Genomic DNA, 16,249 nt, shown 5'->3' on the forward strand with positions numbered 1-16,249 from the left:
ATATTGGGGAAGGGATGAGATTTTATATTTCTTCATAAGCATTAATCTTATTTTGTCAATTAGGAACATTCAGCACCCACCCGCTATCAAGGCAGCTGCCTATCATGTCATGCCCTACCTGCACAGGTGTGCTGGCTACTCAAATGATCCAATTAAGGAGGCCATTTAGTCAGCAGCAGCAGAAGTCCTGTGCCTGGACGCTCCAACAGCGGCCAGACACAAGCAGAAGCAGAAGCAGCAGCAGCACCACCTTTTGTTTTTTGGCTGCAGCAGCAGCAGCAGCAAGGCCCACAGGGCTGGCTAGCTGGCTAGCCAGCAAGCAGGTAGCAATGAAAGTAGGAATCTTTCTTTTTAACCCTGTAAGGGGGTGGTGCACTGTACCCGAAGATACTGCCATATCGGGTCAATGCATAGGGCGACGGAAGCAAGCTTCGAAATCGGCCCCCGTTCTCAAAAATCCATTTAATATATGGTCCCCAGATAGGGGACGTATCAGATATTAAACTGATAAGAACAGATTTTTTTTTTTTTTTTTTTTTCCCTCAGTTACAGACTATTGTTTGGACGATCATCAGGTCACCTACCAAGACTCGTCACTTAAAACAATATCTGAAAAAACATCATACGGAAAAAACTAACTAAGGGAACCGAGTGCCAAGAAAAAGTGACCAAACAACAAAACAAAAAAACATGTCAAAAACAATCACAGAAATTGGTCAAAAACTTACAGCTTTCTCCTTTACGTACTTCTTATAAATTTTTCCATCGTGTATGCATCCAGATTTTCTCCGCTTCTTCTTCACCAATTCTCTTTTTGTCCAGTAGAAAGATAGTAAAAATCCTTCCTAAAAACAATCTTTTCAATTCCCTCGGAGAAATAACAACATTTTTAAAAACAAGCAAATTGCGTGAGTCCCATAAAACCTCTTTAAAAACAGAAAAAAGAATCCAATTAGTACGTGTATCTTCCTTTTTACTAAGATCTTGACCAATAAAAACTTTCTCAAAAGAAAAACTGTTATATCCAGTGAGTTGGATTAAAAACTTCTTTAAAAACATAAAAAATTCTTTTGCATAAAAACAGTCCCAATAAAGGTGCACTAAGTCTTCTCTACCTCCACAACCCTCTCTTGGGCATCTGTCACTTATTCTCAAACCTCTTCCATTTAAAAAAGATCGGGTTGGGAGGCAGCCATGAAAGGACATCCAACTAACGTCTTTTTGTCTGTTTGATAGTCCAATAACTTTAAAAAACTTCCAAAGCTTCACAGACTGAGCATTAGTGCAGAATGGTACTTCATATAATCTCTCATTTTTCCTTATTTCTTGTTCTATTTTCTTTTTATCAGGTTCACCTAAAGAGCTCAAACCAAATTGATCATTGAAAGACCTGAGGAGCACATAGAAGGTAGGTATCACATGTGCTATGGGTCTCCTCAAATCCCTCTCACACCAGCCCCATTTGGAAAACAACCATCCTGCAAGGTATTTACTCATGTCTGCCGCCCTATTATTGCACTGTATCAATTTAAAAATTAAAAGAAAATAGTGCACCTTTAAAAACAGATCAATGTTTGGAAAGTTATATCCGCCCAAATTCATACTCTTCATCACTTCTTCTCTTCTCATTTTCTCCATCTTAGACCCCCAGAAGAACACAAAAAGCTTCCTTGTGACTCTCCTAGTCCATAACTTCCCTGGAGGAAGCACCATAGCCGTATACAAGAGAAGCGGTAGGATTACAGACTTAATGATAAGAACTTTCCCTTTAAGTGACAAGTTCCTTAACCTCCAGAAGGATAGCTTCTTCTCAATTTTACTGTCCAAAGTCTCATAACTTTTCTTTCCTTTGAGGTCTTTATCAAATATCACTCCTAGCACTTCAATGTCTTCTTTTTCCTTAACACCATCCACTACTATATTCTCTTGGTTCCCAAAACTGCATAATTGGCACTTCCCCCAGTTCACATTCATCCCAGCCACACAACAAAAAATCCTCACATGCAAATTTACTCTGTTGAGATCTGCTTGGGATGTACAAGTAAAAACCACATCGTCCATATAACTTAAAACCTTTAACTTACTACCATCACTACCTGGAATAAAAACACCACTCACACATTTATCTTTCTGCACATTCTTCAACAGGCCCTCTATAACGCATATAAACAGAATTGGGGAGAGTGGGCATCCCTGTCTGACTCCAGACAAGACATTAAAAGCAGGCCCCACATGCCCATTTACTAAAATCTGACTTGTCACCCCATGATAAAAACTCATAATAACAGATAATAACTTTTCTGGAATACCTAAGTGTTTTAAAGCAATGAACATAAAATCATGTGCAACCTTATCATAAGCCTTTTCGAAATCTATGGACTCAACAAACAGTGCATTCTTGTTAAAGTTACTGTAATAAATAGAGTCTCTTAAAAGCAATAAATTATCTGTTATTTTTCTTTTCGGTACTGCACAAACTTGGTATTCTCCCACAAGGTGGTCCACTACATCACTCAGTCTATTAGCCACAATCTTAGCAATTATCTTGTAGTCACAATTTAATAAAGTTATAGGTCTCCAATTTTTAAGATCTCTGCCATCACCTTTTTTATGAATTAATGTTATGACCCCTTTCTTCATAGATTCAGCTAAAACACCTGAGTTAAAAACATATTGCACCACCCGTGTAAACTCTTTACTTAAAATATTCCAGAACGCGGAATAAAACTCAGCGGGGAGACCATCACAGCCTGGTGTCTTCCCTTTGGCCATCTTATCCAGGGCCTGCTTGATCTCCCCTTCACTAACATCATCAATCAAAAAATCTACTTTTTCAACAGGAACATTATTCTCCAAAATATTACAATAATCATTCATCTCCGTCTCACTGGCTCTGCTCTTATTACTAAAGAGTGTCTCATAAAATCTGCCAATCTCCTTCACCATCTCCTCTCCAAAAACTTCCCCCGTAGGGGTAAAAACAGATTTAAAAACACCTTTAGCATTAAAACATTTTTTAAAGAAATACCGTGTACACTGCTCATTTTCTTCTAGGTGCTGCACTTTAGACTTATATACAATATTCCTTCCCTTTTCCAACAACCTTTTTTTCATCTCCCCCTTCACCTTAACAATCTCATCCTCCACCTCCACACCAACACGTTTAAACTTATAGAGAGTCTCTAACCGGGATACAAGCCTTTCATCACTCCTCCTCTTCTCTTGTGCTCTCTTTATGCAAAACATCTTAAAGAAATTAGAAAACTCTCCTTTAGCCCATTCCCACCACACTAAGACATTACTAAAATCAGGTTGTTTAGAAACACAGGATAAAAACACATGATTAAAACCAGCCATTACTTCCTCATCTTCCAATAGACTTACATTTAATTTCCAGAGCCCCCTCCCAAAATGAAGGGACTCTGTGACACTTATCTCAGCCGACACCATCTTGTGGTCTGAGAAAGTTGACATCATTTGATTGCACCGGACCACCTTAATCCCATCAGAGACCAGGATGTAATCGATCCGGGATTTACAGCGGCCACTATCTGATATGTACGTATATCTTTCATCAGTGCTAACCATCAGTCCAACATCAGTAAAATGCAAGTCTTGAATAATTTGATTTAAAACATTGGAAGTAATATCAGTTCTAACCTCAGCAGAGCTCTCACGATCATTGACGGATCTAATGCAGTTAAAATCGCCAACAATAATAGTATCTTCACGACCAGGGATAAAAAACTTAAGGGACTCTAAAAAAGACAAACGTGCTTGTTTTTCTGCTGGAGCATACACATTAAAAATTCTCATCCTCTGGCCCAAAACCTCAAAAATTAAAACCATACAACGACCAGGTACTAAAGTTTGGCAATTTAAAACTTTAATGTCCCTGTTTCGCAATAAAATCCCAACACCTTCATTTTTGTTTTCTGCACATGTGGACCAGAAGGACTGCCCACACTTCCACTCATTTGCATAAGGTGCTGACTTTATTGCACACTCCTGTAAACATATCACATCACTTCTAACATTCTCAAGAATATCAAAAATTGCAGCTCTCCTAATTTCAGACTCAATACTTCTTACATTAATAGTTGTTACAACCAAAGTCATAATAACTAGGAAAAGAAAACCAAATGCTTTAAAATCCATCTTAACTTAGAAATTAACATTTTGGCCTTCAACTTTCCTATGTAAACTTGCAAAACAATCAGGCGACCCTATGTTAGAGTCCCTGTCTATTTCATTATCACTACCAAGAACAAGGGCTTCCTGATCCTCAGACCAGCTCCCTGTCTTACACCTTTTATTCACAACCTGCACATCCTCATCTTCCTCCTCCTCTTCTTCCTTACTGCGAGAAACTCTCTGACCAGGTGTTAGAGATCTCTGAGATGACCCAACAACTTCCATTCCCTCCTCCTCCCCCACAATTGGGTTTGGACATTCAATATCATCCATAGCCTCTTCACTAGAAAGAACATCACCATACACTGTCTCAATTTTCTCCACCACTTTCACTTTTTTTGCTTTTTTCTTTTTCACCAAGGTAAATTCACCTCCCACACCTGTCTCCTCACCAGTCACAGCAGTGGAAACACCCTCCTCCCCTGACCTCTCCTGAGTGCTAATGTGCTCCACTATCACAGAACTTTCCTCAGCCACCTGTGCCACATTAACACTCACACTCACACTCTCACCAACTCCAGGAACAAACCTCCCTCCCCCTTTTTCTCTTTGTTCTCCTCTATTCCCAGCTGCATCAGCATAACTTCTCTTCTTTTTATACCACATATCACAGCCTCTTGCCAAATGTTCCTCACTTCCACAGATATCACATGTCTTCTTCTCTGTACAAATACTTGCTTCATGACCAGTTTTCCCACAATTTCTGCAACATTCTCCTTTCTCAGGGCAATAATCCTGCACATGGCCATAGGCATGGCACTTTCTACAATATTGCAACTGGCCTTCATAAAAGCAGAAACCTCTCTCTCCTCCGATAGAAAACACCTGTGGTATGCTCTTCCTTCCATCTTGCATTCCTTCATCTTTTTTAAATTTTACAATAAACTTTCTCTTACAATTAAAGTACCCAAACTTGTTCTTAAGTCTTCCTATAAATTTCACTTCCTCGCAATACCGGAACAAAAAGTTTGTAACCATTTCATCAGAAACCTTAGGATTATACATGTGGACAATTACTACCTTTGTTGTATTCATAAATAACGGTTCCACTTTAATCTTCTTCATTATAGCAGGCTCACTTTTCCTCTTCATTTCTTCAAGATCCATATAGACTCTCTGGCAAATCTCAGAACCACAAAAAGTAATATCATAAATTCCTTGCCTAGGAAAATCCTGTATAGCCAATACATTCCATACCTGTAGGTAATCAAGCTTGCGAAGAATCTCCACAACGATTTGGTCAAGTCCGATCGTCCCCCGGTGCTCGCCAGGAACGTAGATCCGCACCGTGTCCTCAAGTCCACGCGCCTTCTCGCTCATTTTTGCAGGTAAAACCCACGATCGCAGCTCAGCAACAATCCAGGGCCCCCCGTAAAGAGGGCCCCGATCACCACTCCTTTCAACCCAAACCACGCACAGAAATCCACACGTGATCTTAGCCAAAAGGCCGAGAAGCGATAACCGTGAAAGGGGCGGGCCCAACAAGGTCCCCTTCATGGGCACTATCACTGCTTGCTGTCAGGGAGGCTGCCAGACAATTTTCCATGCACACTCTGGGCTGGGGGGCAGTCAACCACCAGTACACACAGCAGAACCTAAACCCATACCATTATTGCTAAGCAGCAAGACAGGGGCCCATTGCACTCCCACGGGGCCTTTTTAAATGCAATCCATAACCCGGATTTGCCAGGAACCCTTCTTACTCCTCCTACTTGCATGTGACACTGGGCTTAGGATCTGCATAGGAAACACACACACAAGCACACACCTACCTTTGTTGCCTGCAGATGCCTCCTTGGCTGTCCCCAAACGGTATCAAACCAACACCCACGGGAAGCTGTAAGCATAGAGGACATGCCTGCACCCCATTGGACTTACCTGTGTGGGTTAAACCCGGGTTATTTGACAACCTATGGCGGTGATGGTTCTGCTCAGGCAGAGCAGTGCTGATGCTCCTCATAAAGCTGTCGCTGCTGTGAAGGTTCTAGGTGACATCACAAATCCCTATGGTTACATACACAACAAAGCTGGGTTGTTGTTGTTTACACTCTGCAAGGCCTGTGGAAGTGAGTGACATCATAGCACTGTAGTTCTGAGGGTTCTAGATGGATGCAACAATCTCCTGTTGCTTCTATGAAGGCCATAATAGACGACATCACCAAACAGCTCCATAGTCACATACACAGCAAAGGAGAGATGTTGTTTACACCTAGTGATGTCAGTGGTATTGAGTGACATCACAGCACAGTGCTAAGGCTCCTGGGCCTGGACACAGCAGCGGCTGCAATATCTCAACGGAGAATACGTTTATATATATGTGTGTGTGTGCGCGTATATATATATATATATATATATATATATATATATATATATATATATATATTCTCCGCCGAAATCACTTTTAAACCCATTTCCACCTTTTTTTCCCTTCTCTTCCTCTTACTTTTTTTTCACGTTTTTTTACGTTTTTCTCCTTTTCGCCTCTTTTCTGGGCGTATTATTCTTCTTTTTCTTCTTTTTTTTCGTCTAATGCATACCCCATCAGTGCAGCAATGCTTATTCAATACCGCCAGCAGATGGAGACACTGGGGGATAATTTTCTAAGGATTTATACTGATTTTTCCTGTCTGAATTTGTCGCACAGAAAGTTGCAGGCCAAATATGTGTGACATTTCTGCGACTTTAGCTTCTAGAGCATTTTTACAACATTATACATAGGTGCTGAATACATAAAAAGCGACTGTTCAGCGACAGACAAGTCGCATCGGCTGAAAGTAGGCCAGAATGTCAGTCCATGTTGGAGCAGGTTTAGATACAGTCTAAAGCATAGATCTCAAAGTCTGTGCACAGAATTTAGCAAGGGCCTCGCACCTTCTGATGCATCAGGTAGGTGCACAATAGCATAGCCTAACCCTCTGTACTTTGGTCTATATTGATGCGGGACATAGACAGCCAGCTGATGACCAATCCATTAGTGCAATGGATGGCTGGAAGCATTTGTCTTTGCCTTTGCAATACCACAGAAGCAATGCATGGTCAATGTACAGCAATGACACACCTGTGTGAACAGCCAGGAGACCCCCCCCCCCATGTTATGTTACATAGTTACATAGTTAGTACGGTCGAAAAAAGACATATGTCCATCAAGTTCAACCAGGGAATTAAGGGGTAGGGGTGTGGCGCGATATTGGGGAAGGGATGAGATTTTATATTTCTTCATAAGCATTAATCTTATTTTGTCAATTAGGAACATTCAGCACCCACCCGCTATCAAGGCAGCTGCCTATCATGCCCTACCTGCACAGGTGTGCTGGCTACTCAAATGATCCAATTAAGGAGGCCATTTAGTCAGCAGCAGCAGAAGTCCTGTGCCTGGACGCTCCAACAGCGGCCAGACACAAGCAGAAGCAGAAGCAGCAGCAGCACCACCTTTTGTTTTTTGGCTGCAGCAGCAGCAGCAGCAAGGCCCACAGGGCTGGCTAGCTGGCTAGCCAGCAAGCAGGTAGCAATGAAAGTAGGAATCTTTCTTTTTAACCCTGTAAGGGGGTGGTGCACTGTACCCGAAGATACTGCCATATCGGGTCAATGCATAGGGCGACGGAAGCAAGCTTCGAAATCGGCCCCCGTTCTCAAAAATCCATTTAATATATGGTCCCCAGATAGGGGACGTATCAGATATTAAACTGATAAGAACAGATACTACACTTGATCTTAGCCAAAAGGCCGAGAAGCGATAACCGTGAAAGGGGCGGGCCCAACAAGGTCCCCTTCATGGGCACTATCACTGCTTGCTGTCAGGGAGGCTGCCAGACAATTTTCCATGCACACTCTGGGCTGGGGGGCAGTCAACCACCAGTACACACAGCAGAACCTAAACCCATACCATTATTGCTAAGCAGCAAGACAGGGGCCCATTGCACTCCCACGGGGCCTTTTTAAATGCAATCCATAACCCGGATTTGCCAGGAACCCTTCTTACTCCTCCTACTTGCATGTGACACTGGGCTTAGGATCTGCATAGGAAACACACACACAAGCACACACCTACCTTTGTTGCCTGCAGATGCCTCCTTGGCTGTCCCCAAACGGTATCAAACCAACACCCACGGGAAGCTGTAAGCATAGAGGACATGCCTGCACCCCATTGGACTTACCTGTGTGGGTTAAACCCGGGTTATTTGACAACCTATGGCGGTGATGGTTCTGCTCAGGCAGAGCAGTGCTGATGCTCCTCATAAAGCTGTCGCTGCTGTGAAGGTTCTAGGTGACATCACAAATCCCTATGGTTACATACACAACAAAGCTGGGTTGTTGTTGTTTACACTCTGCAAGGCCTGTGGAAGTGAGTGACATCATAGCACTGTAGTTCTGAGGGTTCTAGATGGATGCAACAATCTCCTGTTGCTTCTATGAAGGCCATAATAGACGACATCACCAAACAGCTCCATAGTCACATACACAGCAAAGGAGAGATGTTGTTTACACCTAGTGATGTCAGTGGTATTGAGTGACATCACAGCACAGTGCTAAGGCTCCTGGGCCTGGACACAGCAGCGGCTGCAATATCTCAACGGAGAATACGTTTATATATATGTGTGTGTGTGCGCGTATATATATATATATATATATATATATATATATATATATATATTTCTCCGCCGAAATCACTTTTAAACCCATTTCCACCTTTTTTTCCCTTCTCTTCCTCTTACTTTTTTTTCACGTTTTTTTTACGTTTTTCTCCTTTTCGCCTCTTTTCTGGGCGTATTATTCTTCTTTTTCTTCTTTTTTTTCGTCTAATGCATACCCCATCAGTGCAGCAATGCTTATTCAATACCGCCAGCAGATGGAGACACTGGGGGATAATTTTCTAAGGATTTATACTGATTTTTCCTGTCTGAATTTGTCGCACAGAAAGTTGCAGGCCAAATATGTGTGACATTTCTGCGACTTTAGCTTCTAGAGCATTTTTACAACATTATACATAGGTGCTGAATACATAAAAAGCGACTGTTCAGCGACAGACAAGTCGCATCGGCTGAAAGTAGGCCAGAATGTCAGTCCATGTTGGAGCAGGTTTAGATACAGTCTAAAGCATAGATCTCAAAGTCTGTGCACAGAATTTAGCAAGGGCCTCGCACCTTCTGATGCATCAGGTAGGTGCACAATAGCATAGCCTAACCCTCTGTACTTTGGTCTATATTGATGCGGGACATAGACAGCCAGCTGATGACCAATCCGGTAGTGCAATGGATGGCTGGAAGCATTTGTCTTTGCCTTTGCAATACCACAGAAGCAATGCATGGTCAATGTACAGCAATGACACACCTGTGTGAACAGCCAGGAGACCCCCCCCCCCCATGTTATGTTACATAGTTACATAGTTAGTACGGTCGAAAAAAGACATATGTCCATCAAGTTCAACCAGGGAATTAAGGGGTAGGGGTGTGGCGCGATATTGGGGAAGGGATGAGATTTTATATTTCTTCATAAGCATTAATCTTATTTTGTCAATTAGGAACATTCAGCACCCACCCGCTATCAAGGCAGCTGCCTATCATGTCATGCCCTACCTGCACAGGTGTGCTGGCTACTCAAATGATCCAATTAAGGAGGCCATTTAGTCAGCAGCAGCAGAAGTCCTGTGCCTGGACGCTCCAACAGCGGCCAGACACAAGCAGAAGCAGAAGCAGCAGCAGCACCACCTTTTGTTTTTTGGCTGCAGCAGCAGCAGCAGCAAGGCCCACAGGGCTGGCTAGCTGGCTAGCCAGCAAGCAGGTAGCAATGAAAGTAGGAATCTTTCTTTTTAACCCTGTAAGGGGGTGGTGCACTGTACCCGAAGATACTGCCATATCGGGTCAATGCATAGGGCGACGGAAGCAAGCTTCGAAATCGGCCCCCGTTCTCAAAAATCCATTTAATATATGGTCCCCAGATAGGGGACGTATCAGATATTAAACTGATAAGAACAGATTTTTTTTTTTTTTTTATTTTTTTTATCTAAAGCCGAGGAACGTGCTTTCGATTCACCCAAAGTGCAAGAAAAAGTGCAAACGTGTTACACTAAAAAAACGTGCACAAAGGATGCGGTCTATCGCAAGCCCTTCTCCGATAGGAGAGAGGCCCCCCAACAAACCTTACCCTTCGCCTCCGGACCAAAAGGTACCTGCGAGGTTCCAGGTTCGATGTCCCTTTTCGCCGAAGCTACTAGGAGACCACAAATGCTCCCGGCATCCCCCTTGGCGTTAGCCAAGGTATCTGCCCGCAGAGCCGATTACGGTAGGTACCCTGCGAAGCAGGAGTACCCGGGGTGTTTGCAGGGAGGTGCGGAACCTAATGGCCACACACACCTCCCCTAGACCGCCAGGAGGGACACCCAGAAGGGCTACCGCATCCTGACCAATCCTGTGAACACACAACACGCAAAAAGTGACACAGTGAGACAAAAAATAAATAAATAAGTGAATGTGTGCAGATATACTGCCCGGACATCCGGCCGGATCTATAAAAATTTCTCTGATCCTAGCCAGAAGGCCGGGAATCAAGAGGTGAGTGCCACAAGGTGAAGAGATTATGGTGCCCGTGCTTCAACTCAGTGAGCCTATTCTCCCAGTGAGTTTCGGCACCTCGGGGTCACCACTCCCCGAGGCACAAAAGTACCTCGGCTCTAGACCCTCTCAGCCTCATGGCGAGACCCGGAGGGAACAGGTCACATCGGGGCAGCCGTCGAGCTGATTCCTCAGAACCAGCCCCGGAAAGCCCTGGTACACCTGCATCCTCCATGCAGCACCCATCCCCACCAGCATGAAAACTGATAAGAACAGATACTACACTTGATCTTAGCCAAAAGGCCGAGAAGCGATAACCGTGAAAGGGGCGGGCCCAACAAGGTCCCCTTCATGGGCACTATCACTGCTTGCTGTCAGGGAGGCTGCCAGACAATTTTCCATGCACACTCTGGGCTGGGGGGCAGTCAACCACCAGTACACACAGCAGAACCTAAACCCATACCATTATTGCTAAGCAGCAAGACAGGGGCCCATTGCACTCCCACGGGGCCTTTTTAAATGCAATCCATAACCCGGATTTGCCAGGAACCCTTCTTACTCCTCCTACTTGCATGTGACACTGGGCTTAGGATCTGCATAGGAAACACACACACAAGCACACACCTACCTTTGTTGCCTGCAGATGCCTCCTTGGCTGTCCCCAAACGGTATCAAACCAACACCCACGGGAAGCTGTAAGCATAGAGGACATGCCTGCACCCCATTGGACTTACCTGTGTGGGTTAAACCCGGGTTATTTGACAACCTATGGCGGTGATGGTTCTGCTCAGGCAGAGCAGTGCTGATGCTCCTCATAAAGCTGTCGCTGCTGTGAAGGTTCTAGGTGACATCACAAATCCCTATGGTTACATACACAACAAAGCTGGGTTGTTGTTGTTTACACTCTGCAAGGCCTGTGGAAGTGAGTGACATCATAGCACTGTAGTTCTGAGGGTTCTAGATGGATGCAACAATCTCCTGTTGCTTCTATGAAGGCCATAATAGACGACATCACCAAACAGCTCCATAGTCACATACACAGCAAAGGAGAGATGTTGTTTACACCTAGTGATGTCAGTGGTATTGAGTGACATCACAGCACAGTGCTAAGGCTCCTGGGCCTGGACACAGCAGCGGCTGCAATATCTCAACGGAGAATACGTTTATATATATGTGTGTGTGTGCGCGTATATATATATATATATATATATATATATATATATATATATATATATATTTCTCCGCCGAAATCACTTTTAAACCCATTTCCACCTTTTTTTCCCTTCTCTTCCTCTTACTTTTTTTTCACGTTTTTTTACGTTTTTCTCCTTTTCGCCTCTTTTCTGGGCGTATTATTCTTCTTTTTCTTCTTTTTTTTCGTCTAATGCATACCCCATCAGTGCAGCAATGCTTATTCAATACCGCCAGCAGATGGAGACACTGGGGGATAATTTTCTAAGGATTTATACTGATTTTTCCTGTCTGAATTTGTCGCACAGAAAGTTGCAGGCCAAATATGTGTGACATTTCTGCGACTTTAGCTTCTAGAGCATTTTTACAACATTATACATAGGTGCTGAATACATAAAAAGCGACTGTTCAGCGACAGACAAGTCGCATCGGCTGAAAGTAGGCCAGAATGTCAGTCCATGTTGGAGCAGGTTTAGATACAGTCTAAAGCATAGATCTCAAAGTCTGTGCACAGAATTTAGCAAGGGCCTCGCACCTTCTGATGCATCAGGTAGGTGCACAATAGCATAGCCTAACCCTCTGTACTTTGGTCTATATTGATGCGGGACATAGACAGCCAGCTGATGACCAATCCATTAGTGCAATGGATGGCTGGAAGCATTTGTCTTTGCCTTTGCAATACCACAGAAGCAATGCATGGTCAATGTACAGCAATGACACACCTGTGTGAACAGCCAGGAGACCCCCCCCCCCATGTTATGTTACATAGTTACATAGTTAGTACGGTCGAAAAAAGACATATGTCCATCAAGTTCAACCAGGGAATTAAGGGGTAGGGGTGTGGCGCGATATTGGGGAAGGGATGAGATTTTATATTTCTTCATAAGCATTAATCTTATTTTGTCAATTAGGAACATTCAGCACCCACCCGCTATCAAGGCAGCTGCCTATCATGTCATGCCCTACCTGCACAGGTGTGCTGGCTACTCAAATGATCCAATTAAGGAGGCCATTTAGTCAGCAGCAGCAGAAGTCCTGTGCCTGGACGCTCCAACAGCGGCCAGACACAAGCAGAAGCAGAAGCAGCAGCAGCACCACCTTTTGTTTTTTGGCTGCAGCAGCAGCAGCAGCAAGGCCCACAGGGCTGGCTAGCTGGCTAGCCAGCAAGCAGGTAGCAATGAAAGTAGGAATCTTTCTTTTTAACCCTGTAAGGGGGTGGTGCACTGTACCCGAAGATACTGCCATATCGGGTCAATGCATAGGGCGACGGAAGCAAGCTTCGAAATCGGCCCCCGTTCTCAAAAATCCATTTAATATATGGTCCCCAGATAGGGGACGTATCAGATATTAAACTGATAAGAACAGATTTTTTTTTTTTTTTTTTTTTTTTTATCTAAAGCCGAGGAACGTGCTTTCGATTCACCCAAAGTGCAAGAAAAAGTGCAAACGTGTTACACTAAAAAAACGTGCACAAAGGATGCGGTCTATCGCAAGCCCTTCTCCGATAGGAGAGAGGCCCCCCAACAAACCTTACCCTTCGCCTCCGGACCAAAAGGTACCTGCGAGGTTCCAGGTTCGATGTCCCTTTTCGCCGAAGCTACTAGGGGACCACAAATGCTCCCGGCATCCCCCTTGGCGTTAGCCAAGGTATCTGCCCGCAGAGCCGATTACGGTAGGTACCCTGCCAAAGCAGGAGTACCCGGGGTGTTTGCAGGGAGGTGCGGAACCTAATGGCCACACACACCTCCCCTAGACCGCCAGGAGGGACACCCAGAAGGGCTACCGCATCCTGACCAATCCTGTGAACACACAACACGCAAAAAGTGACACAGTGAGACAAAAAAGAAATAAATAAGTGAATGTGTGCAGATATACTGCCCGGACATCCGGCCGGATCTATAAAAATTTCTCTGATCCTAGCCAGAAGGCCGGGAATCAAGAGGTGAGTGCCACAAGGTGAAGAGATTATGGTGCCCGTGCTTCAACTCAGTGAGTCTATCCTCCCAGTGAGTTTCGGCACCTCGGGGTCACCACTCCCCGAGGCACAAAAGTACCTCGGCTCTAGACCCTCTCAGCCTCATGGCGAGACCCGGAGGGAACAGGTCACATCGGGGCAGCCGTCGAGCTGATTCCTCAGAACCAGCCCCGGAAAGCCCTGGTACACCTGCATCCTCCATGCAGCACCCATCCCCACCAGCCCCATACCGGCGTTACTATCCACCGGCATGAAAAACTGATAAGAACAGATACTACACTTGATCTTAGCCAAAAGGCCGAGAAGCGATAACCGTGAAAGGGGCGGGCCCAACAAGGTCCCCTTCATGGGCACTATCACTGCTTGCTGTCAGGGAGGCTGCCAGACAATTTTCCATGCACACTCTGGGCTGGGGGGCAGTCAACCACCAGTACACACAGCAGAACCTAAACCCATACCATTATTGCTAAGCAGCAAGACAGGGGCCCATTGCACTCCCACGGGGCCTTTTTAAATGCAATCCATAACCCGGATTTGCCAGGAACCCTTCTTACTCCTCCTACTTGCATGTGACACTGGGCTTAGGATCTGCATAGGAAACACACACACAAGCACACACCTACCTTTGTTGCCTGCAGATGCCTCCTTGGCTGTCCCCAAACGGTATCAAACCAACACCCACGGGAAGCTGTAAGCATAGAGGACATGCCTGCACCCCATTGGACTTACCTGTGTGGGTTAAACCCGGGTTATTTGACAACCTATGGCGGTGATGGTTCTGCTCAGGCAGAGCAGTGCTGATGCTCCTCATAAAGCTGTCGCTGCTGTGAAGGTTCTAGGTGACATCACAAATCCCTATGGTTACATACACAACAAAGCTGGGTTGTTGTTGTTTACACTCTGCAAGGCCTGTGGAAGTGAGTGACATCATAGCACTGTAGTTCTGAGGGTTCTAGATGGATGCAACAATCTCCTGTTGCTTCTATGAAGGCCATAATAGACGACATCACCAAACAGCTCCATAGTCACATACACAGCAAAGGAGAGATGTTGTTTACACCTAGTGATGTCAGTGGTATTGAGTGACATCACAGCACAGTGCTAAGGCTCCTGGGCCTGGATACAGCAGCGGCTGCAATATCTCAACGGAGAATACGTTTATATATATGTGTGTGTGTGCGCGTATATATATATATATATATATATATATATATATATATTTCTCCGCCGAAATCACTTTTAAACCCATTTCCACCTTTTTTTCCCTTCTCTTCCTCTTACTTTTTTTTCACGTTTTTTTACGTTTTTCTCCTTTTCGCCTCTTTTCTGGGCGTATTATTCTTCTTTTTCTTCTTTTTTTTCGTCTAATGCATACCCCATCAGTGCAGCAATGCTTATTCAATACCGCCAGCAGATGGAGACACTGGGGGATAATTTTCTAAGGATTTATACTGATTTTTCCTGTCTGAATTTGTCGCACAGAAAGTTGCAGGCCAAATATGTGTGACATTTCTGCGACTTTAGCTTCTAGAGCATTTTTACAACATTATACATAGGTGCTGAATACATAAAAAGCGACTGTTCAGCGACAGACAAGTCGCATCGGCTGAAAGTAGGCCAGAATGTCAGTCCATGTTGGAGCAGGTTTAGATACAGTCTAAAGCATAGATCTCAAAGTCTGTGCACAGAATTTAGCAAGGGCCTCGCACCTTCTGATGCATCAGGTAGGTGCACAATAGCATAGCCTAACCCTCTGTACTTTGGTCTATATTGATGCGGGACATAGACAGCCAGCTGATGACCAATCCATTAGTGCAATGGATGGCTGGAAGCATTTGTCTTTGCCTTTGCAATACCACAGAAGCAATGCATGGTCAATGTACAGCAATGACACACCTGTGTGAACAGCCAGGAGACCCCCCCCCCCATGTTATGTTACATAGTTACATAGTTAGTACGGTCGAAAAAAGACATATGTCCATCAAGTTCAACCAGGGAATTAAGGGGTAGGGGTGTGGCGCGATATTGGGGAAGGGATGAGATTTTATATTTCTTCATAAGCATTAATCTTATTTTGTCAATTAGGAACATTCAGCACCCACCCGCTATCAAGGCAGCTGCCTATCATGTCATGCCCTACCTGCACAGGTGTGCTGGCTACTCAAATGATCCAATTAAGGAGGCCATTTAGTCAGCAGCAGCAGAAGTCCTGTGCCTGGACGCTCCAACAGCGGCCAGACACAAGCAGAAGCAGAAGCAGCAGCAGCACCACCTTTTGTTTTTTGGCTGCAGCAGCAGCAGCAGCAAGGCCCACAGGGCTGGCTAGCTGGCTAGCCAGCAA

General features: G+C 44.6%; 5 non-coding genes and 1 pseudogene across 5 annotated transcripts; all 6 read right to left on the reverse strand.

Moving 5' to 3' along the window:
• Window positions 1–365: 365 nt before the first annotated feature.
• Window positions 366–557, reverse strand: LOC130327836 (U2 spliceosomal RNA). Its single transcript, XR_008872141.1, has one exon. It is a non-coding gene; the product is annotated as a U2 spliceosomal RNA (small nuclear RNA).
• Window positions 558–7,738: 7,181 nt separating this feature from the next.
• On the reverse strand, window positions 7,739–7,929 carry LOC130327746 (U2 spliceosomal RNA). Its single transcript, XR_008872059.1, has one exon. It is a non-coding gene; the product is annotated as a U2 spliceosomal RNA (small nuclear RNA).
• A 2,085-nt stretch (window positions 7,930–10,014) lies between these two features.
• LOC130327835 (U2 spliceosomal RNA) lies at window positions 10,015–10,205 on the reverse strand. Its single transcript, XR_008872140.1, has one exon. It is a non-coding gene; the product is annotated as a U2 spliceosomal RNA (small nuclear RNA).
• Window positions 10,206–10,897: 692 nt separating this feature from the next.
• Window positions 10,898–11,057, reverse strand: LOC130327840 (U2 spliceosomal RNA; annotated as a pseudogene).
• A 2,089-nt stretch (window positions 11,058–13,146) lies between these two features.
• Window positions 13,147–13,337, reverse strand: LOC130327837 (U2 spliceosomal RNA). The gene has a single exon (XR_008872142.1). It is a non-coding gene; the product is annotated as a U2 spliceosomal RNA (small nuclear RNA).
• A 693-nt stretch (window positions 13,338–14,030) lies between these two features.
• Window positions 14,031–14,218, reverse strand: LOC130327843 (U2 spliceosomal RNA). The gene has a single exon (XR_008872144.1). It is a non-coding gene; the product is annotated as a U2 spliceosomal RNA (small nuclear RNA).
• Between the last annotated feature and the right edge of the window lie 2,031 nt (window positions 14,219–16,249).

This window comes from Hyla sarda, unplaced genomic scaffold, assembly GCF_029499605.1.
Source record: "Hyla sarda isolate aHylSar1 unplaced genomic scaffold, aHylSar1.hap1 scaffold_303, whole genome shotgun sequence".
In the NCBI taxonomy this organism is placed as follows: Eukaryota; Metazoa; Chordata; class Amphibia; order Anura; family Hylidae; genus Hyla; species Hyla sarda.